The following is a 23303-nucleotide window of genomic DNA, read 5'->3' as shown; positions in this document are numbered from 1 at the left end:
CGTCCAAGCGAGGCTGCCCAGGGAAAGGGGCTCACCCAGGAGCTTTCAGGGCCCAGGGCAGCTGGCGGGCTGTGTGCTGCCCTCTCTGTGAGCCGACAGGGGCAGTTTGGAAGGGAGACCCTGCGGCCCCACCGCGCCCTCGGGCCGCACCCTCTGCGAATCCTGTTCTTCAGTTTCCGCCCCACACCAACCTGTCTGCTTAGTCTCAGGGCCCCTTCTGATCACTGGTGAAAACAAATGCTTCAGAAGCGGGACAGCTGCCGAGGGAGTCACAGTGGGGGGTGTATTTCTGGTCCTTTCTTCTGAACCAGCGGGGCAGACCTGTCCTCACGGGGGCTGCTCCGTCATCATGACCGAGGGCCCCCGAGACCGCAGACCTCCCCCGCCGGGAGCTGCAGAGCAGCCAGCCAGACGCAGGGCACGGCGGTTACCGGTTTCCTTGACTCATCTCCTGGCCCGTGTGGGTCCTCCCGTGTGCCGGGTGCTGCCTTCCGGACGAGGGGTGTGGCAGAGAGCAGGGCCCGAGCCCCAGGAGCTTCCTTCCCAGTTGGAAAGAGGGAGGAGGGAGAAAAACTAACAGGTGAATACATGCTTCCGCACGGTAACGCACAGCCTGGACCCACACGCGCAGGGATCTGATCCCAGCCTGTGGGGAGGGATGCCCTGGCAGGAGGTGACTCTCAGACTGAGAAGGACCCGCGAGCAGACGGGAGAGCACCCCACCCCCCCGGCCCCCACGGCGGCAGCGGTCCCGCCCTCGGGGGAGGGAGAAGCGGGTGTCCACGCTGCGACGTGGAGCCTGCCCAGGGAAGGGCAGCGGCCAGAACAGGCGTGGGAAGATGGAAGCGGCCGGGCCGAGGAGGGCTGGAGGCTGTTCTTGTGGTCTGGGCTCTGACCTGCCACGTGGTGGGACGTACCGCAGGCCTTTCCGCACGACGGTCTCTGGCCAGGCGGGCGGCAGACGGCGGAGACGTGGGGGTGCAGGACTGGAGGCGGTCAGGAGTCTCCCGCAGGGGTCCGAGGGGCGGGGAGGCGCCGGACAGCGGCGGGGCGTGACGGCATCAGAGCGGTCAGTCCGCTGTGTGCCGAGGCTGCTGTTGGTGGGAACTTCTGTCTCTCAAGGGTTCACAGAAAAGAGGCAAGCCCGAGGACAGCTCCAATATTTCGTGTGTTTGCGTCCATGGACAGCTGGGGATAGAACAGAGCTGTTTTCATTGATGAGGAAGACCAAGGGAAACGGAACCTTCTGGGTGGTATTTGAATCCTGGAAAATCGATGCTGAGTGGGTCTGTAGAGAGAAAAGGGAGAGTTTGAGAATACTTTGAGGGTAATAACAGTTGAGTCTGGATGCGGGCATGAAGGCAAGCCAGGGGTCAAGACTGATTGCTGGGGCTCTGCAGCTCTTCCAGGGCGGCCTGGCTGGTTGGGGGTGGAGCACACTCAGGCTCAGAAGTGTGTGCTCAGCTTCCACATTCTAAGCACCTCCTTTGTGAGGTTAAACCAACACAGTGCTCCTGCTAATGTTCTTTCCTGAGCACCTTGGAGGAACTAGGTGTCTCCCAGATGGCTGGGGAAGTCTCAGTCCAGGCTGCCCAGAGAGACCAGCTAAGGAGAGAGGTCCCCGGGCGGCCGTGGCCTGGCAGCACCGTTCGTAGGTGGCTACACTGTGAAGGAGACGCAGACAAGACTGGAAGCAGGACTCAGCGTAGGAGCAATTTCCTCAGCTACCCAAGAGAGCAGCAGGCTGAAGTCCCTTGTCATTTTGGCAGACCGTGATCTTGAGGCAATTTAGCACATTCAGGAATGAGCCGAGGTGATGGAAAGGGTTAGGGAGTTTCAGAGATCTGCGTTCAGTCCTGCAATTTACCACTATTTAGTCTTAGGGAAGTGATTTTAAGTTCTCTAAGCTTTATTTGGAAAGAAAAAAAAAGGATCTAGCACTTATGATGGAAGTTGCTTTGAAAAGTGCAGATAATGTGTGAAACATGATGAGCATCTAACTGGGCACTTGATACTGATTAACAAATGGGACAGATAGCGATGATGAGATTATGGTGGTGGTGATGGTAATGGTGGTGATGGTGATGGTAATGATGATGATCGTGGTGATGGTGATGGTGGTGATGGTGGTGATGATGGTGCTGGAGATGATGATGACAGTGGTGATGTTGGGGATGTTGGGGATGTTGGTGGTGTTGTTAATGGTGATGATGTTGGCAATGATGGTGATGACGGTGGTGATGGCAGTTTTGGTGATGGTGATGATAATGGTGATGCTGGCCATGGTGATGGTGACAATATCAATGAGAATAAACATTTGTCAGCACGTGCATCCTTTCCCCAGGAAAATTATACATTGGTTCCAACATTTCCAAACTGGCAGTACTTTTTACTTCATAATGTAAAAATTTTTTTTTTTTTTGCACTTACTCATGTTAATGTTATTTTGGGTGTGAATATTCCACTTGATGCCACACATCTCAGTGAAAACTGAAAGTGCAGTCAAACATCGCAACACGCTCAGACATCCAGATGTAGTGATACTCTGCCCACCAAGCACAAAGATATGTGATGGTTACTTTTTTCAGTTTTCGTTCTGTCATTTGGCATTGGACTGACTTGGGTGCTGCAATGATAGCTATCAAGAGATATGAATGTGTACCAGACACTTGAAAAGAATTCAGAGAGAATGGCATATTGTTGCTGGAATCTGATACGTGAAGCAAAAACGCAGGCAGGCTGCTGCTCTTGCATGAAGCTAAGTGGTTGCTGGGGAAGGACTAGCGCGTCTGCTCGGGGCAGTGTCTTTTCTGCACAGACTCTTAGGTGTGATACGGTCTAAAAATAGCCGAGCTCTGCGCTGGGCTGTCTGGGGAATCGCTTTCGGACTCTCAGCTGCTGCAGCTACAAGGGGCAATATGCTCTTTGGAAAGGTATTAGGCTGGGGTTCTGTTCTGCTGGCATTGCTTCAAGTTGTCTCTCCTGGAACAAGCAGAGCCAACCTTCCTTCTTCCTAAGGGGGTGGAGCAGGAGAAAGGGGTGAAGGAGGGGCTGCCAGGCAGATCCTGACTCTGAGCCACACACCTGTGAGGGGCACATGCACAGGCACAGGTGTGCAGTGGGCACTCGCGCCAGAGAGCCTGCACACGCATGCACACACACACATGCACACACGCGCACACACACCCACACACATGCGCGCACACACGTGTGCACACACACATTCACACATGCGCACACACACATGCACACACATTCACACACATGCACACACATGCGCACGCACACACACCATTCACACACATGTGTGCACACCCACCCACACGCACATGCACACACACACACTCACACACACACATGCACACACACATGTGTGCACACACACCCACACGCACACACATACACATGCACACGTAAACACGCACACACGCACATACATGCACACTCACATGCACATACCCACACACACATGTGCGCGCACACGCACACACATGCACACATGCACACACACACACACATAACCACCCACACACGCAGGCACACACACACACCAACACACACCCCACCACACACACACCCACACGCACACACACATGCACACACACACACACACACACGCACATGCACACACATACACATGCACAACGTAAACACGCACACACACACATGCACGCACATGCATGCACACTCACATGCACATACCCACACACGCACACACACATGCACACGCACGCACATACCCACCCACAGACACATAACCACCCACACACACATACACACACACGCACGTACATGCACACACCAACACACACACCTGCACACACACACACACACATGCAGACACACACACATGCACACACAGACATACACACACACATACACACACATACACACACACACCCCTGGGTAATTCAAAATTCCCAACTATTTTTTCAAAGTACACAGGTCATTGGGGCAAATCTGGAATGGGTCGCCAGTGATTTCTGCTTTTTCAATGATATTTTAAATTGTCAGGAAAGTATATTCGTAGTTTTTCAATGCCATGTTTTCACAGAAAAACAAATAAGTCCTTTAAACTCGTGGCAGTGCGAAGCAAGTTTATGTGCCTAAATAAGTATTCCAGGTGAAGCTCTGGGCAAAGTTCCTGGCAGGTAATGAAGACCCAGTCAGTACCAGTTCTCCCCATCTCCACCACCACATTCTCCACCATCACCAGCCCCACCACTGCCATCACTAGCATCACTGTTATCCATCTCACAAATGATGAAGAGATGTTCTAACACAACCTGAGCACATGAGCATCGACTGTTCACATTAGGGGACCTCAGTGAAAGATGGACCTGTGGCTCCTCTGGAGCTTGGGGTCAATGGGGTCTTTGTGAGCAGGGAGTGGGGAAGCTGGGCTGACCACAGACCAGGGGCCCTGCACCAAGGCAGCCCGTTGCCCACTGGACGGGGAAGTGGGATGTGACTGATCAGCTGTCCAGGGTTAATCTTCCCAGGGTTGGAGGTCACATGGTAGGAGATGAACTCTGAATCATTTAGAAGTTTAATCTCAAAGCCAACCACCAAACAAGGGGTTTCTCTTATTTTATTTTATTTTTTCTTACTGAACTGATGGGCCGAGGCTTGCCACTCTTTCTACTACTTCATGGACAGCATTCGACAAAGCTGAGAATTCTTACACAGTTCCCTTGAAACAGAGCCTGAGTCTGAGGCCATGGATGAGCCTTCCTGGTGGGATTGTAAGGAAGGAGAGAGGAGGACCCAGGAGAGGTGGGGTGCACCCAGGGAGCCTCTCAAATGAGCTGGGGTAATCAGACAACACTTTGCTCCCCTTCCACGCAGGGCCTCCCCTGAGACTCAGCTCCTGAGCAGATGGCATTCACGGTGGCAGTCAGGCCCTCACTGCCTGCAGCCTGCAGACTGGGGTGAAACCTCAGCTCCTGTGAGACCCTGCCAGTCTCTCTCCCCCCATCTGTGTGACAGTGATAGAGCCCAGGAGTCTTGGTGGCTGGGGGGTCACAGAGCAGCCTCCTCTGCAGGGCGCCCCAGCCTTGGGCCCGCAGTATCTTTAAATATAACCCATGGGGTTCCACTGGTGCCCCCTCCCTGAACCCTTTGCGACTGCCCCTCCCTGGGACTCACAGAGGAAGCGGGTCCCTGAAGGAGCAGGACGAGCGTGGCCTCCAGCTGGACCAGCACTGCTTCCTTGGTTCCCTGGCTCACCTGGAGCCCGGGCCTGCGATCGGAGTGAGTCTTGCTCTGGGTTCCCGCACACCTCCTGCCACCTCTCTGCTGGGGACCTTGGCTGACCCAGCAGACACCACCCTGCTCCCCTGCAGCCTGGGCCTCAGGACAGGAGCCTGGGCTGGAAACAGACTGGGGAGAGCCCCTGATGGGCGGCTGCTGGTCCAGGCCCAGAGTGTGTGCGCCTCCCACTCACTCCTCCCTTGTCGTGTCCCTGAAGCAGCCGGCGAAGGGTCTGCGGCCCGTGGGGAGGCTGACCTGAGCAGAGTCAGCCATGACGCAGCCATTGGTGTGATTACTGGTGGCCCGAGATGGGACCCGCCGGGGACACATCCCACATCCCGGCCACTGGGCACGTCTGCGGACGGGTGGATCAATAAGGACGTGCTTTCAGTGTGCCCCCAGGGCTGAGGGCTCAGTTCCGTTCAGCAGAGATGCCCTGACTCCTGAGTCCTCTGGGCCTGCGCCCTCCTCCACAGTTTGGGGCAGAGTGCTGGCTCAGAGAGAATCTGAGTTTCATGAACAAGATTTTTCTGGAGCACACGGCCCCTCCACCAGTTTAGATTCCCTTTTCCTTTCTTTTCTGTCTCATTTTTTCTTTAATAAACAGAGTTTGGCTATTAATAGCCACAGAGAACACATATATTTACTGGGTTATATTTAAAGATACTTCCACCAGTAAATGCTTGATGGCCTGTGAGTTGAGCACAGTGTTCTGGAAAGGAATCTAATTTATCCACAGGAACACTCTTATAATTTCCTCCCGTTTCCACTAAAGATAATGTAAGATATTATTGTTATGTACGAGCTCGTGTTTGACCGTGAGGGTGGTGATGATGTTGAGAATGATGAGAATGAGCACAGTGATAATAACGCTGCAGATCTGCGATTAGGGGCCTCGCTTAGCTTTCTGAAAATTGGTCTACATCTCAGCTGTTTCTCCTGATCCTGGCTGGGTGGGAAAGTGTCCCCGTCTGCACACCTCTGGTTAATCGAGAGTTGCCAGGTGTTGTACCCTCTGATGGGTTCACTGCATGCTTTGTTTCTGCTCCTCAATCAGAGGATGGGAGGATCCTCATTTCCCAGGGAGAAAACGCAGCCTCAGCGATGGAGGGAGATGTGTCCTGCAGCTGGGGGTGAGCCTCTGAATCCAGAGCGGCTGGACCAGAGCCTGACTGTCCTCCTGCAGCACAAAAAGGTTCAGGGACAGCAGCATGTTCTGTACAGAAAAGATCCCCTGGTGAGCGTACGGAGTCAAGGGGCGGGATGGGGCTGAAGGACACCCTCTCACACCCCACGCTGTTCGCTTTGCCAGGAAGACTCTCACCCCTTGTTCAGAGCCAACACCTGCTCCTCTGTGAAGCTCCATCACAGAATCCAGGTCGTCTGGAAGTCCCCACTGCTTCCATGGGTGGAATTAATCCCTCTGAAGGAAATCAGTCCTGAATATTCACTGGAAGGACTGATGCTGAAGCAGAAGCTCCAGTACTTTGGCCACCTGATGCGAAGAGCTGACTCATTGGAAAAGACCCTGATGCTGGGAGGGATTGAAGGTGGGAGGAGAAGGGGGCGACAGGATGAGATGGTTGGATGGCATCAGTGACTCAATGGACATGAGTTTGAGCAAACTGCGGGAGATGGTGAAGGACAGGGAGGCCTGGCGTGCTGCGGTCCATGGGGTCTCAGAGTCGGATGCGACTGAGTGGCTGAGAGCAGCGACAGCATCCCAGCCCGCTTCCCCATGCGGACGCCCTGCTCCCCTCCGGGCACAGCTGTGGGGGTGCCCTGTGGGCTCACTGTTTGTCCCCGTCAGCATCCTGAGAGGTGTTTCTCACCCCCAGACCCCACCAGGGACTCCTGGAAAGTGGATGCTACAGACGTTCTCTTGGATGACGGAATGCACGGACACATGGAGAGGCAGGTGAAATGTGCAGGGAGGTTAGATGCCAGGCCATGGAGTCCTGTCTGTACTCAGCAGGCCATGGAGAGCAGCATGAGGCTTAGGGCAGTGCGGGGAGGTGGATCTGAGGAAAGTTCGCAAGATAGTTGGGAATGACTTACTGATGCAAAAGGACATGAGGGTGCCTGGGACCTGCTGGAAGGTGCAGAGATGAGTGTAGGGCTACATCCCTGACTGTCATCCCCCCAACTTGGTCCCAGCCCCTGGTCAGGCAGGGAGGTGTGCGGGTGACCCCCTGAAGTGAAAGCTAGGTTGACTGTATGCTTATCTAGGAGGTGGAGCTTGGTCTTTTCATTGAGGAGTGCTGCCAGGCGATGCAATGGAAAGATGATCAGCTCTGCTGTCCAAGGGCGTGGCTTCTGGTCCTGTGCCCAGCTCGCTCTGTCCCACCTGGGCACAGGTTTGAGCACACCCCATCGTGGACTCTGCCCCCTCCTCTAGAGTTGGTTTGGACTCAGTGGGGGCAATGAACATCTAGAATATTAGTGCTAGTAAATGGGAAGGAGTATTATTCCTTGCCATCATTATTAGTTATAAATGTGTAGAGGTCATCCTTTCTCTTCCTCTTCAGTCCTCTGCACAATGGCCAAGAAAACTGACAGCTAAATGAATACTTAAATCATCTCACAGCTTCTCCTCCCTCTGAATCCTAAGAGATGCAGCTTTCCTCTTCCTGTGTTCTCCCCAACCTCAGCACTCCTGGGCATTCACCTGCCATCGCCCCTGACGTGGAGGAGAGGTGATACCTGGAGGAGCCCTCTGGCTATAAGTCTTCGTCCTCCTCCTCCCTGGGTTGAATTAGCAGCAGGCCAGTACCATGCAGAGCTGACTCTCAAATGCCCATAGAGGATTAAAGGGTACTGACCCTTTGAATGCAATAATGCATCCAGAGAACAGTGTTAGCTCCTTCTTTAGGACATACCTACCCTTTACTCAAGTGGCCACTAATTGACTCCTTGAAAAACAGTGTCTGTGACTGTTGCACGTGGGTCCTTCGATAGAGCTGGGCATCTGGGCTTCCTGGCAAAATAAACTCTCGGCCTTTCTCCCGCACATGCAGATAGAGTGCTTTTATTTGAAGAGAGAAGATCAAGAGAAGCTCGTTTTCCTTTTGAGCTCAGTCCATATTGCAGGGCCCTGAACTTCCTGCTCTGAGCTCCAAGAGGCTTAGCATGACCAGTCCTCTGGTGGCCATTGCTTTGGGCTGAAGGCTGCTCGCTGAATGGCGGTGGCTGATATCCACCGTGCTCTCTGTCAGGGCCTGCTCGGGATGTCCAGGGGTGTTTTGACCCCTCACAGTCACCCCACCTTCTTGAAGGCTGTGGGTAGTCTGAAATTCACAGAAGCATTGCTTGGACAGGAACTCCCCCCTTTCCTGATAATTCCCTCCTCCTTCTCCTCTGTCTCTTTCCATTTCTCCTCTCTCTCCTCTTCCTCTTTCTTTCTCCATCACCTCCATTATCTTCTCCCCCTCTTCTTTCTTCATCTTCTTCATCAATTCCATCTCCTCCTTCGTCTCCCCATCCTTCTTCATCACCTTCATCCTCTCCACTACCTCCATCACCTCTTCCTCTTCATCCTTTTTTCCTTCATCTTCATCAATTCCACCTTCTCCTCCTCTTTCACTTCATCCTTTCTCATCACTTTCATCTCCTCCTTCTTTATTTCTTTCTCCTCCTTCTTCTTCATTTCTTTATGACCTTTTATTCCCCTCCAGCTTCTCTTTCTCATCTTTATCATCACTTTTATTTCTTTCTTCTTCATCTTTTCCTCTACTCTCTTCCTCTGGTAATGCACATTGCTGCTGCTAAGTCACTTCAGCCGTGCCCGACTCTGTGTGACCCCATAGACGGCAGCCCACCAGGCACCCCCGTCCCTGGGATTCTCCAGGCAAGAACACTGGCCTGGGTTGCCACTTCCTTCTCCAATGCATGAAAGTGAAAAGTGAAAGTGAAGCCGCTCAGTCGTGTCCGACTCTTCACGACCCCATGGAGTGCAGCCTACCAGGCTCCTCCGTCCATGGAATTTTCCAGGCAAGAGTACTGGAGTGGGGTGCCATTGCCTTCTCCCGATGCACACTAGGATACTTTAATAAAAGTTTTCATTTACTTAAGCTGGCAAACCTAGTAATATAAGGAAGATGCTGGGGTCTGGTGCTGGGTGTTGAGTGGTGATGAGGGACTGGAGGGATATTGGCCTGAGATGGCCCAAGACCCCCAAGATGCCAAGTCTAGAGAGATGCATGGCCCCCAGAAGGTGTCTGTGGTCCTGTGGTCCCTCAGTCACCTTAACCACAGAACCCATCTAGACTTCAGTCTCCTCTGGAGTGAGCCTTGGCTACAAGATCGGGTTCAGACTCAGAATGCTCCGACTGTAGCCTGCACTCCCATCCGCCGGAGCTCTGCCCTCATGTCAGGCCTCAGATCCAGCCAAGGATGGATCATCACTCTTGGAAGGTCCTTCACCTTGGCTGCCTTGCTGTCTGTCAGCCCAGTAGAGAGCAAATCCATCAGCTCCCACCCATCCAGAGGAAGCTATGTGAAGGCAGCTAGAATAGGTCAGTGGAGACAGGAAGGGCCGAGAGGCAAAGAGGGAAAGGGACACGCCCTTCTGAAGTGGGCAGAGCTGTTCTGTGGCGGGTGGACGGGTCTCCTGTGGCCCCAATGAACCAAAATAAAACCACAGTAGATTTTGTCTTAGTGGAGGTGTTGCAGGCAGAGGGACCCCTTCCAGGCCCTGAGAGTGGGCTCTCGTCTAACCACTCAGAAATGAACTGTCTGAGGAGACACATGTGTTGACAAAGCGAGACACTTATTTGGAAAGAGCACCCGGCTTCCCTTGTGGCTCAGCTGGTAGAGAATCCGCCTGCAGCACAGGAGACCTGGGTTGGATCCCTGGGCTGGGAAGATCCCCTGGAGAAGGCCATGGCCACCCACTCCAGTATTCTGGCCTGGAGAATTCCACGGACTGTATAGTCCATGAGGTTGCAAAGAGTCGGACAGGACTGAGCGACTTTCACTTCACCGGGGGTTGGGGGCGGGAGAGCAGCAGGTACGGGAACCCAGGAGGACTGCTTGGCCACGTGGCTCGCCGTCTCAGATTTTATGGTAATGGGATTAGCTTCCAGGTTTTCTTTGGCCAATCATTCTGATTCAGGGTCCTTTCTGGTGGTGCACGCATTGCTCACCAAGATGAATTCCAGCGAGAAGGATTCTGGGCGGTGGTCGGACACGTGGTGTCTCGTTTTGACCTTTCCTGAACTCTTCTGGTTGGTGGTGGCTTATTAGTTCCGTGTTCCTTACCAGGACCTCCTGTCATAAAATAACTCACAAAAATGGTTACCATGGTGCCTGGCCAGGGTGGGCGGTTGCAGTCAGTGTGCTTCCCCTAACACAGGGACCAGTTTTCTACCTCTTGGGGTTATTGACTGAAACATTTGCACAACCTAAAAGTTGAGAATTATGTTTATTTGGCTGACATTCTTAGAACTTCAGCCCAGAAGACAGCTCAGATCAGTCTGAGGAAAGGCTCTGAAGAGGCGAGGAGGAGTCAGTATGGATAGGGGGTTTTGCAACAAAGACCAGACAGTCTGAACATCAAAAGATTATTGCTAATTAAAGAAAACCAGACAACTCAAGTTAAGGAATATAGTGCTTTCTCTACAGAGGAAAATGCAAGAGTCTGGGCTCACTGGAACCTTCCCTTCAGCGTGCACCTCGGCCACGTGGGGCCAGCATCCTATGCTTTTCCGTCCTGAATCCCTTCGGGGGCGTCCTTGCGGGCAGTGGTAGCGGCGATGGCTGCAACAGCCTCTGCTTACTGATGTGGCGGGCAGCATTTTTCATACACTGCATTAACTTTATGTGCCATGTTAAAGGAAAAGTTAATCATAATGCTTGTTAAAAAGAATAGTAAGGTGGGCTTTACTCAAGGTAGGGGGCTAGTCCAGTGGGGCTCTGAAGTGGGGGAGAGAGATTGGGCAGGACTGGGGAGGTTTTAAGCTAAGGGCACGTGCATATTCATGAAGGGGCTGGAACACAGGAGAGTTCAGCATAGGACTGGGGCAAAGGTCAACAGAGCCCAAGCTCTGGTTGATTGAAGTCAGGAGGGATGACATCATCCTTCCATCCTCCACCTGGGAGGGAGCCTTAGTTCCAGCAAAGATATACTATTCTGTGTGTCCCCTGGGGACCCGGGACTGTGCCCCAAGGCTGCCCTATTGTTCCTTCACTTCCTTTAAGATCATTGATTAGTGAGACCTGTTTAAGGGCAAGCATTGTGGCCATGCTTAGATCCCCACATGGCTTTGGCCAAAAATGGCTTCTATTACATCAAGAAAGCCACACCTGGTTCTCTTTCTCTGGGGACCCCCTCCCCTATCAACTTACAAAGTGACTGCTACCAGGCAAGAGAAACAGCTATAACAAAGATAAGGAGTCAGTTGTGAGGACTCCTAATTCTGACTCAAAGGTGGAGATCAGCCTGAAGCTCACCGGTGAGCTGTTTTGCAGGATGCAAACTCCCTCCTGCACTCAACCCCCAGACCAGCTGGAGGGTAAGGAACATGATGCCGACCTTCGCTGACCTTCATGACTTCACTCAACTGGGTGCCTGCGTTTTGCCAGCCTACAGTGACTTCTGCCTCATTTTAATGATAATGATTTCTCCTCCAAGAATGGCCATCACTTTTGAACATGGGATGAATGTTGGAGCATGTTGTCATCTAGAACCCCACCCCCGTATAGAAGGTCACGCTGGCCCTTTCATGAAGATGCGTGAACCCTTAGCTTTAAACTCCCCCCATCTTCCTGGGGAGATACTGTCTTGAGAACTAACTCCCTGTCTTGATGCAGAACAGGGCCCTGTTGGACTCCAGGGCATGAAGGCTTTTTTGTCCCCCATTCCTTATAGGCTGGCCTCTGACCTCCATGACCTTTTACTCCAAAGGGTAAAATAGTTGCTAATCAAAGGAGAAGCAGCAAAAATATCTGAGGCAGAGGCTCCTCAAAACTAGGAGACCACCTAGGACCCTGCACATATCCTAATCTTGTCAGAAACTCCACCCTTTTGAAACTGCAGAAAAAAGAAGAATACAAGACTATTACTGTCTTGATCCTTGTCATATACTCCTGCCTGACTATAACCTTCCCCTACTCACCATGGGGGGCGGGCCACAGTTCTTGAGGCACGGACCTACTGTGTTCCCCCTTTGCCTGGCAAAGTACTAAAGCCTCTCTTTCTTTCTCCTCCATAATTCTGTCTCCATGTTTCTGTTTGGCACTGGTTCAGAGAAAGCCAAGATTTAGGTAACAGTCTTTTGACTTGTTATGAGTCATACACCCTTCTGCTTTGATAGAAAGTACTTGGGGGGCTCCTGGCTGTGCACCCTGAATGGCAGACCCACTGGTGCCGGTAACATGACCAAATATCCAGGGTGGAGGGGACTGGCTACACGTACTTGGCAGAATTCCACCTAAAACGGGACAATGCACAGAGGCACACAGAAGCCCAGGGGTCAGGGCCTGCTTGGGAAGAGAGTTCAGGGGAGCCTGATGGAAGTTTGGTCCCAGAGAGACTCAGTCAGGAGTGGGGTGACCTGGGGCATTGGGGGGCTCCCCAGGCCAGGGCAGAGGCTAGAGGGCCCAAGGTGCTTCAGCCATGTGACCTCTGCATCTACATTAAAGCTGAAACTTTGTGCATCTGAAATGAAATGGAGACCAACTTGAGCCCAAAGGTAGGCTCAGAAATTCTGCAAGCAGCCTCATTATCGAATGACTTGACTTCTAATCTCATACCCGCAATGCAAATGGGCCTCCGGAAGCTGGTTATCGGGAAAAATCTAATTTAATTTCACTGTCTGATGAAGATGATGTCTAGATGGGCTTTATATTCTCTCCTGGCTTTATTGAACGTACGTTAATGTTAAGTGCCTTTGAATATTACACTTCCAGGTACTTTCAGGGGCTGCTCCCCACCATGAGGCTCGAATCTGAATGTTAACAGCAAGGCCCCCTCTCAGGATGCGGAGCAGCTCTGACACCCCAGTTAAGTCCCTTTAGCTCCCTCAGACGCAGGGTTCTTACCAGAAAGATCAGGCAAATAACTGGCTGCTTTGCAGGCTTGCTTCCAAGCTGTATATAACTGTAGCTTCTAGACAGAGATAAGAGGGGGATTACTGTCCAGTATTCATGTCTGGGGAAACCATGCTCCGTATCCTTGACATCAGCGCCAAAGCATCGCGATGCCGCCGTGACAGATCAAAGGTTTGTGGATAGACACTTCCACACCCTAAAATGATTTCTTTGGGGTCCTGGAATATGAAAAATTGTTTGAGGGGAGAACTTAGAGGCCATTTAGAAACAGAAGTGTAAGTATAAACTTTGAGAATAGTCTTTGCATAGTCACTCATTTTGTTGTCATTGTTCAGTCACTAAATTGTGTCCGACTCTTTGCAACCCCATGGACTGCAGCACGCCAGGTTTCCCTGTCCTTCACAATCTCCTGGAGTTTGCTCAAACTCATGTCCTTGAGTCGGTGATGCCACCCGACCATCTCATCCTTTGTGGCTGCCTTTTCCTTCTGCCTTCAGTCTTTCCCAGCATCAGGGTCTCTTCTAATGAGTCAGCTCTTCACAGCAGATGGCCAAAGTACTGGAGCTTCAGCTTTAGTAACAGTTCTCTCACAAACCCACATTTACCATAAATGTGGGTTTGTAGGAGATCAAACCAGACAATCCTAAAGGGAACCAACCCTGAATATTCATTGGAAGGACCGTCACTAAAGCTGAAGCTAAAGAGTCCTGGGCTTCTGTTCACCTGTCGTCGTCTTCAGCCCGGCTGTGGCCCAGGAACCAGCTCTGGCTGCCCCCTCCTCCTTCCCCGCCAGCCAGCCCGCTGGACCGAGTCGCTGACCGTCTACATGGCCCTCCCCCGCCCGTTCCATCATCTGGTCCCTACACCATCACCTGACGGTCACGGGGGAGAGAGGTGAGAAAAGCACGGGTGACGCTTTGTGTGAGGGATGATCTGCCCAAGGTCAAGGACAAGGTCAGATGGCAATGGACAGAAGGGGGCAGAACAGCAGGGCAGACGGGGTCTTGGGTTTTCTGACGTGAACGACCTGTAACTCGTGGTTGCCTGGGAGCTACGTTCCTGGAGGATGTGACTTCTGGACCAGGTGTCTCAGCCTGGAGCTGACACCTGCCTGGATAAATGTCTGCTGTGGGGCCGTGCTGGGCCCTGGGCGTGCGGAGCAGCACCGGGCCTTCACCCCTGGATGCCTGGAGCACCCCTCTGTGGCGGTCGCCCAGTATCACTGGGTGTCCATCGCCCCCATCGAAGGGGGATACAACGGACCTTGACTGAGAGCCGCTGCTCTGTGACAAAAGCCTGCCAAACTCTTGTTTAAGAAATAGACTTGCTATAAGGTGTACATTTTAAAAGTTTTAATCAGATAAAGGAAAAGGTCTTTATTTCATCCTTGTTTTCCAGCTCTCCCCACAAAGGCACCCACAGCTACCAGTTTCCTGCTTATAATTACAGAAGCAGTTTATGAAAACACACACACACACACACACACACACACACAGAGTCACTGCATTCTCTCTCTTAAGAAACATAAGCTTTTTTTGTATCTTCTTTCATGTAATGATTTGTCTTGGGAATTTTTTTTTTTAATCAGTACATTTATAGAGGAGCAAAATCATGACAAAGAAGTATTAAGAGTTTAACCTATCAAAAATGGAATTAAATGTACTTAAAAGACTTTTCAAGGGCTTCCCTAGTGGCTCAGAGGTAAAGACTCCTTCTGTCAATGCAGGAGACTCAGGTTTGGTCCCTGGGTCGAGAAGATTCCCTGGAGAAGGGAATGGCAACCCACTCCAATATTTTTATCCAGAAAATTCCATGGACAGAGACTTGCTGGCCACAGTACATGGGGTTGCAGAGTCCAACTCTCTGGTGGTTCAATGGTTAAGAATCTTCCTTCCAACATAGGCGACATGGGTTCAATTCCTGGCAGGGAACCAGGATTATTATTATCATGATTGATGATAATTACCTCCTATTATATGGTAATAATTCTTATACTTATTTTGGTCTTAAAACAATTCTTAAAAGACCTGAACAGAGTCAGTTCTTATGTCAACTCTTTTGCTATGGTTTCTTTCCTTTCTCTCAAGAACTATATTCCTTGAATCTTTGAATATTCAAAAATATTTGTCTCTTGCTCAGATATTTGAATGAATGTCTAGCTCAGGAAACAAAAAGTCTTTGAAGACTGGAGGCAAGGTGTCTTAATCTCCTAGAACTGAATCATGTTTTTGGACAAGGCTGAGGCTACTTAGAATTGTTTTCCCTTACAAATATCTTGACATGGTTTCCTGTGTGTTCAAAGGCTTCTTTGTGATTCTCAGACTCGAGTAATTTCACTAAGCTGTGTCTTGGTGTTGATTGTCCTCTCTTTTCCTTTTCTCTTGTGCGATGGTGAAGCTCTGCTCTTTAGAATCAGTTTTTCTTTTATTTTGTAACAATTTTCTTGAATTATGTCTAGATCTCTTTTGTTTGGGTCTGTTGATTAGGGACACCAATTATGGTTCTGTAAGATCTTTTTTATTTCTCATATTTATTATTTCCTCTTTAATCATCTTAAATGTTTTGCTCAGTTCAGTTTTATTTCATTTTTTCCCCTCAGTCATGTGCTGTGTGTGCCTTTTCCAGAGGGTTTTGCTTTTTTGAAAGTTTTGCTTCCACGGTGCCATTTGTTTGATGAGGGATAGAAGTTTTCTTTTCAACTCCTTCTCCAAGCTCCACCAGCGGATGCCCGGTTCACCTCCTCAGGCTGTTCCTCCACTTACCTGCAGAGTCTCATAGCCCTGGGCCTGCTCTCCGCTGGCTTCATCAAGAGGGTCCTCTAGGCTCGTGGGCGGTTTCCCCATCAGCCTCCATCTGCCCGTTGCTCTGCTGCCCTCTTCTCTTGCTCCCTTCTCCTCTCTGGGTCTGCATTCCGCTCAGGCTCACTTCCCTTCGTGATGACCGGTCCTACTTACACGAGGTGAGCACCATTATGGGGTAACCCAGGCATCCTGATTCTTCTGGGACGTTCCTGGTTTTTGCACAGAAAACCCCATGTTCCAAGACACCCTCAATCCCGGGCAGACTGGAAAGGTTGGTCAGCCTGGTGTTGAATAGACTGTTCTTCATCAGAAGTTGCATAGGGAGAGATCCAGGCTGTGTTCTGGGCCAGGCAGGGCCCTTCCTGGTTCAGGAGAAAGCATTTCCCCTGTGAAGCTCCTCACTTATGTGTGATTTGCAGGATAAGGAGAAAGGCAGGGAGTTTGGTCCTTTCTTAGGGATCCATGGGCTTCTAAGCCCCTTTCCTTCTTACCTGTTTCTCTCCTTCCTCCTCCTCAGAAGTTGGTGAACTTTCTTTTTTTGGTAGGAAAACTAGTTTTCTTAGCATCAGTCTTCCTTCCTAAATTAACAGCATCCATATGTTTTTTTGATACTTAAAATATGCCAGTTCTTACAACTCCAAAAGAGATTTTTCTTAAGATTTTGATATTTACTATGGTTTAATTTTTTTTTTTAAGTGTAGCTCTAAAAATCCCTACTTCTCCCCAGCGAGTTGGCCGCCTATGAGTGAACACGGGGAAAGACCAGCCAAGGGAGTGTTGGCACATTTAGAAAGCTTGGCTTTTGGTCTCTAAATTTCCCTCTGGTTCTAGCATTTTAAAACCAAAGTGGGGATGACTTTACGATTCTGCTTTTTTATATGCACGAGGGGCCAGGGAAGCAGAAGATGGCCTGGATGAAGGGCGAGGTGGTGGGCATGACGGTTCTGGCAGCTGAGTTATGGGGACAGGGTTATGGTGGGAGTGGCCATCCTGTGGATGGTGATATTGGTGAATATGGCCTTGAGGGTATCGAAGGTGATAGGGGTCAAATCCTGAAACCTAACACGTGCCCTCGAGTTGTACTTTTTTCCTGATGTTGTGAGTACATGCTTAGTCATGTCCAGCTTTTTGCGATCCCCTGGGCTGCAGCCTACCATGGACAGCTCCTCTGACCATGGGATTTTCAAGGCAATACTGGAGGGGTTTGCCATTTCCTTCTGCAGGGGATCTTCCCAACCCAGGGACTGAACCCACATCTCCTGTGTCTCCTGCATTGGTAAGTGGATTCTTTACCACTGCGCCACCTAGGAAGCCCAAGTAGCTTTTTCTTGATGTAAACCCCAAAATGTGCAAAATGTTTTTCAAAGAGGTCAACAGCTGTCTGATGAAAAGTCTTCGTTTGTAGCTGATAAAGGAAAGGACTCAAGAAAAGCCATCTCTGGTGGAAGTGCAGTGGGTGCCCATGAAAAGGCTGAAGTAAAAACAGATTCTGTGAAGACTGCGCGCTGTTAGCAGCCCTTCCATCGTCATAGGACACTGAGGGCTTTGTGTCACCTTCAGACGCCCTCATGTGGCTTCATCATCAGAAAGTGAAAAGTCAAAGTGTTAGTTGCTCAGTCATGTCTGACTCTTTGCCTCCCAATGGACTATAGCACGTCAGGCTCCTCTGTCCATGAATTTCTCCAGGCAAGAATACTGGAGTGGGTAGCCATTCCCTTCTCCAGTGGACCTTCCCAACTCAGGGATCCAACCTGAGTCTCCTGCATTGGCCGGCGGGTTCTTTGCCATCTGAGCCAGCAGGGAAGTTAAGGAGGGCTTCTACGTCACTCTGCTAACCAGCAGGCAGCCGCGAACATCCTTTATAAATCAACGTGCAAAGGATGAAATATGAGACTGCCTGATTGACTGTGGTCCCATAGCTAATGAAGCCATAAAACATGATTGATCAGAGGAATGTTTGCAAAAGCTTGATCAGTTTGTTTCCCTTCCATTCTGACCTGTGGAGATGAAGCACTTGAGGACAAACACTGGCCACACAGTGAGGTTTTCTCAACACCTTTGTTCTGGAACACTTTGCCTCAAACATCCTGAAATCCAGATCCAGGTGTCATCTCTGGTACCTGAAGAGCAGCCCAACCATGGATAAGCTGGGCTCCTATAAAATGTGTGCATCCTAACCTAATGTGTGGACCAGAAGATGATAGGAGCCATGTGATAGCACATGAGAATTGCTGACCAGAGCTGTCCAGAGTGTTTTGGGTAAATAGTGCAACCATGTGAATAAGTGGACAATGTCTGCTTCTGGTGACCAGGAAAAGGTGAGGATAATTCAGCCAGTGCTGGCCTAGGCATTCATGGATGACAAAATCCAAGGGCCGTTTCCAGGACTGTTTACTGAACATCCATTTTGGACCAGGGATGATGCTGTAATGTTGTAGCCAAGCGTTCCGGTTAACAAACTAACTCAGAAGGACGATGCAGACAGTGGAGTGCAGTTTATCACACCGACCGGCCCAAGGCAGAGTCTCCTCTTAGCCAAGGACTGAGACCAGTTTTCGTGAAAACCTTATATACCCTAAGTGTACATGCCCAAACCCACCTCCCCAAATTCCCTGAAATTAGTCTGAACAAAGGGGAAGAAAGATACAATCAAAGTTAACCTGTGATTCATATGACTTAAGCCTAGGTAGTTAGCATTGGACAAGTATCGATAGGCCGGTGGTCATACCCCAATAAGCATAATAGACTGTGTGATTCTATTCGGTTACACAGATAATTAGGGTTTTCTTTTAGGCCACGAGAGTCTAGGTTCGAGCCCTGGGGCTCTTCCTTCTGGGGGCCTGGTTTTCCAGTTGATATGTCGTTTCCATAGATACTGGGCACACAGCTCAAAGTCCACAGTCCGGCCCAAGACGGAGTCCTGCTTTCAAGAGGGAGCCTGTTCTGTCTGGTTTCCTCCTTCAGTAAGAGATTCCTTCTTGATAGCAGTCCACTGAAGCCTGTAGCTCTATGCTTAGTTCTTCTGTGTGGCCTATTTTCCAGATGAGGAAATTGCAGCTGTAGGGTGTTTGGCTAAAGATTCTTAGTTTATAACCATTTTAGGTTGTCGTTCAGCTGCTAAGTCCTCTTCACCTCTTCGCAGTCTCATGGACTGCAGCACGCCAGGTTCCTCTGTCCTTCACTGGCTCCCCCACTTGGCTCGAATTCACATTTGCTGTGTTATTTCTGTTGGTTTTGGGGAGTCAGAAGTACTATTGGGAATCTGTCTGTCAGGGTTTGAAAGGTTGTTGCTAAACCATGAAAGATGCCGGGATTCTTGGCCTCTGGAGGGGAAGAATTCAATCCGGGGCTAGGGACGAGGCTTGATCGCTCAGAGCTTTTGTGTAATAAAGTTTTACTAAAGTATAAAAGAGATAGAGAAAGCTTCTGACATAGACATCAGAAGGGAGCAGGAGTGCCCCCTGCTAGTCTTTAGGGGGATGTTATATAGCTACTAGCAGTCTGCTAATTAGAGAAAGGAAATGTCTCAAAACTCAGAGAATGGCACCAGGCCCCTCACCCACAACCTGCATCCTGAGATAACCTTGGTACCAGGTGAGTCATCCCTGGCCATAAAACGATTGACCTTGAAGAAACGCAGATTTCCATAAAATATATAGTTTCATTAACATAGATTAGGAGAACAGTGTATGAGTGTAACATACTGGTTTGTGAAGTCGGTTCTGAGCCTTTAGGCAGAACTGGCCTGAAGACAGAGTCTAGGGTAAATGCATAGTACATTAATATAACTTAAGACAGATGTTTCCATAAGAAAAATGCATTGGTTAGCTCAAGGTTTGAGAAAAGTTAAGTTCAGGTGGAACCAGGTGTCATTATGGCAACACAGAATTTTAAGAGAAACCTCTTTTTAAATTTGTATAGAGAGGGGGGGGAAAATGTAACACTAGTTTGTTTCCTCTTAAGGGAGAGAGAAGAAATGTCTGACACTTGCAGCCTATTTCCTCCGTTTGGAGACCCCTGGCCTTCCTGCCTGTTACCCTCTCAGGCTGATTGAGGAAAACAAGTGCTAGAGAAGGTTCAAGTGTGTTGGAGTCGGGGAATCAGATGTCTTCCAAGAAATCTGAAGGCCGGGGGCCTGGAGTTCAGGAGGAGAAACTGTTATGTGGCAGCAAGGCACTGCATCAAAGCCACATCCCGGGTCTCGGCTGCCTTTAGCACCTGGACCGAATTCACAGAAGTACATCCTGAATCTGCGGCGGCTTTCAGTCACCCGTCGTCCACACACCTGAGCCCACCGAGGGAAACACGGCATCTGTGTCCGCTTCTCACATCTCACCCGAGCATCTCCTGCTGGGGGCGTCCTGGAAGCCTGCAGAGAGGCGGTGCAGGGGGCGAGTGCCTGGCTCCCAGCACACATAGAGGGAAACCTGGGAGCGTGGGGAGGGGCTGGGTGTCTACAGAAGGAGCCAGCACACTGGGGCCTGCTTGCCCCTGCACTGAGGAATCAGGGCCAGGAGGTCATGGCTTAGTTTGCCAAGATGTCCCAAGGGTTAAAACAAGAGTGCAGCCCTATGAGATTAAAGACCCTGGTGTTGGGAAAGATCGAGGGCAGGAGGAGAAGAAGGCCTCAGAGGATGGGATGGCTGGGTGGCATCACTGATGCAATGGACGCGAACTTGGCAACCTTTGGGAGATGGTGAAGGACAGGGAGGCCTGGCATGCTGCAGTCCATGGGCTGCAGTTGAAAGAGTTGGACATCACTGATCAACTGAACAACAGCAACGTGAAATTAAGAGGCTTTTTCCTTGGAAGGAAACCATGACAAACCTAAAAAGCAGAGACTTCACTTTGCTGACAAAGGTCCATATAGTCAAAGCTACGGTTTTACTAGTAGTCATATATGGATGTGAGAGTTGGACAATAAAGAAAGCTGAGCACCAAAGAATTGATGCTTTTGAACTGTGGTGTTGGAGAAGACATCACACCAGTCCATCCTAAAGGAAATCAGTCCTGAATATTCATTGGAAAGACTGTTGCTGAAGTTGAAGCTCCAGTACTTTGGCCACTGGATCTGAAGAACTGACTCATTGGAAGCGAAGGGTCTTTTCCATTGGAAAATAATGCTGGGAAAGGCGGGAGGAGAAGGGGATGACAAAGGGTGAGATGGTTGGATGACATCAAGGGACAAGAGTTTGAGCAAACTCTGGGGGATAGTGGAGGACAGAGAAACCTGGTGTGCGGCAGTCGAAGGGGACGTGAAGACTCTGAACAACAGCAACCAGTGAAGGTGTAGAAACCCTGCAGGGCCATATTGTGTACTGGTTCCTCGTCATGACACTTGTCCCACTTGAGAAGACTCAAACGTGGCCCCGGTGATCACACCTGTTGACAGCACCCCTCATCAGTGGCATCGTCATCGCCGAGGTCATCACCGTCACTAGCTGGCCTCCCGAGCACCCGTCTGCTCTGCGTCCTCCGGTTGCTTTGACTTTAATCTTGAGAAGCCACTGGTTGTGGACGGTGCTGTGATGTCCACTCAGATCGTGTGTCCACCCAGCCCCTGCTGCTGGGATGCAGACCGCCGCGGCTGCTCCTCTCTGCCGGCGAATCGCCCTCAGGTGACAGAAGCCGCCTCCCAGGAAGCAGGCTTGAGGGTGGGGTTCTGAGGCTGACATCCCTCTTGGGTCAGCTGGCAACGAGGATCCCACCCGGCGCAGGCGGGGGGAATCGTTAGTCCCCGGCATGCGGGAGCTGCCAGCTGCAACAGGTCCACCTCTGTGGACAGGAATCCAGAGCCGGTGAAGGGTTTGCAGTGAGTCCTCCAACATCGCTGCCTCGGCTGGGCTCTGAGAGAGAAGGCACAGGACTCTAGGACAGGATGGGGTCTCTGGGAGCACTTTGCTCCTCTGTCCCCGTGGGTCTGCAGATGCGGTTCAGACAGAGGAGGGCCCCCGGGGTCCCCAACTCAGCGGCGGCCTTGCATGCAGCATCACCAGATTAAACAAAGGAGCCCAGTGACACTTGACTTCCTGACATGCAGTGGTACCTATTTAGTATAAATGGAGTCCAGTAATCAAGAGGTGATGGGGAGTGTTGGTCAGTAGCAAGCGGCCGATTCCAGCATGACCACAGATCTCTCCTTTGATTTTTCCTCTATGGGCTGCTGTCCTGACTGTCCTGGAAGCTCTGCTTGTGGTAAGCGCTTCATTTTAATAAATATGTGGAAATTAGTTTGTTGTGGTAAGTGCTACTGTGCATTTGATTACCGTCGAAGGTAATTTTTTAAATGTTCTCTCTGGTAATTCTTACTTTTCCTTTGTTGTTGTTGCTCTTCAGTCTGACTCTTTGTGACCCCAGGGACTGCAGCACGCCAGGCTTTCCTGTCCTTCACTGTCTCCCGGAGACTGCTCAAACTCATGTACAAATCATCCTCCTTGTTCACAGTATAACTGATTTATTATCTTATTTTCTTGTTGGTTTTGAAGAGTACTTTATATATTAAAGCTATTTAACATATATTGTTAAGACATTTTATTTTTGCTATTTTCAAAACTGAATTCTGTTTATGTTAATTTTGTAGTAGTTTTTGTCTTTATCCAGTTTAATACATAAACTTTCTCTATGAATTTATTATTATTACTATTTGCTCTTAAAGATCTGGTTTACTGTGAGGTGAGATGAACTTTTTCCTGCATTTTACTCTATTCTAAGCTTCATGATTTTCTTTTTTCCTATTAAACTCTTTAACGAACCTAAGTTTATTTTGGAATATGCTCTGAGGTGTGGGTTGGACCTTTTTAATATCTGAATGTTTACACATCAGATTTTCTTGGCCACTCATCAGATCAGCAGTCTCCATCCCTTGAAATTCTGTATTTCCTCAGCTCTATTTCTGGAGATTTTATTTTCCTTTCTATGTCTACCCTTGCCTCATTACCCTCTTGCTTTAATTGTTTTGAATAATAATACAACTTCATATTTGATGTGAGTCTCTTTTTTATTATTATTCTTTGTTGCAGTAGGTTTGGGCCATCCTTAGCTATTTAGTTTTCTGGGTACATTTGAGAATCCCTCAAGTTTTAGAAGTGCTCTGTTGTGGTTCTGCTGGGAAGTCCATCAAATGCATAAATGAACTTGGGGAGAGTTTTGCAGAGGCTGGGTCAGGAGGCTTTGCCACTGTTTGTAGAATGTGTGTTCTGG

The sequence above is a fragment of the Cervus elaphus genome, chromosome 22 (assembly GCF_910594005.1).
Source record: "Cervus elaphus chromosome 22, mCerEla1.1, whole genome shotgun sequence".
NCBI lineage: Eukaryota > Metazoa > Chordata > Mammalia > Artiodactyla > Cervidae > Cervus > Cervus elaphus.
Note: the sequence above shows the minus strand (reverse complement) of the source record.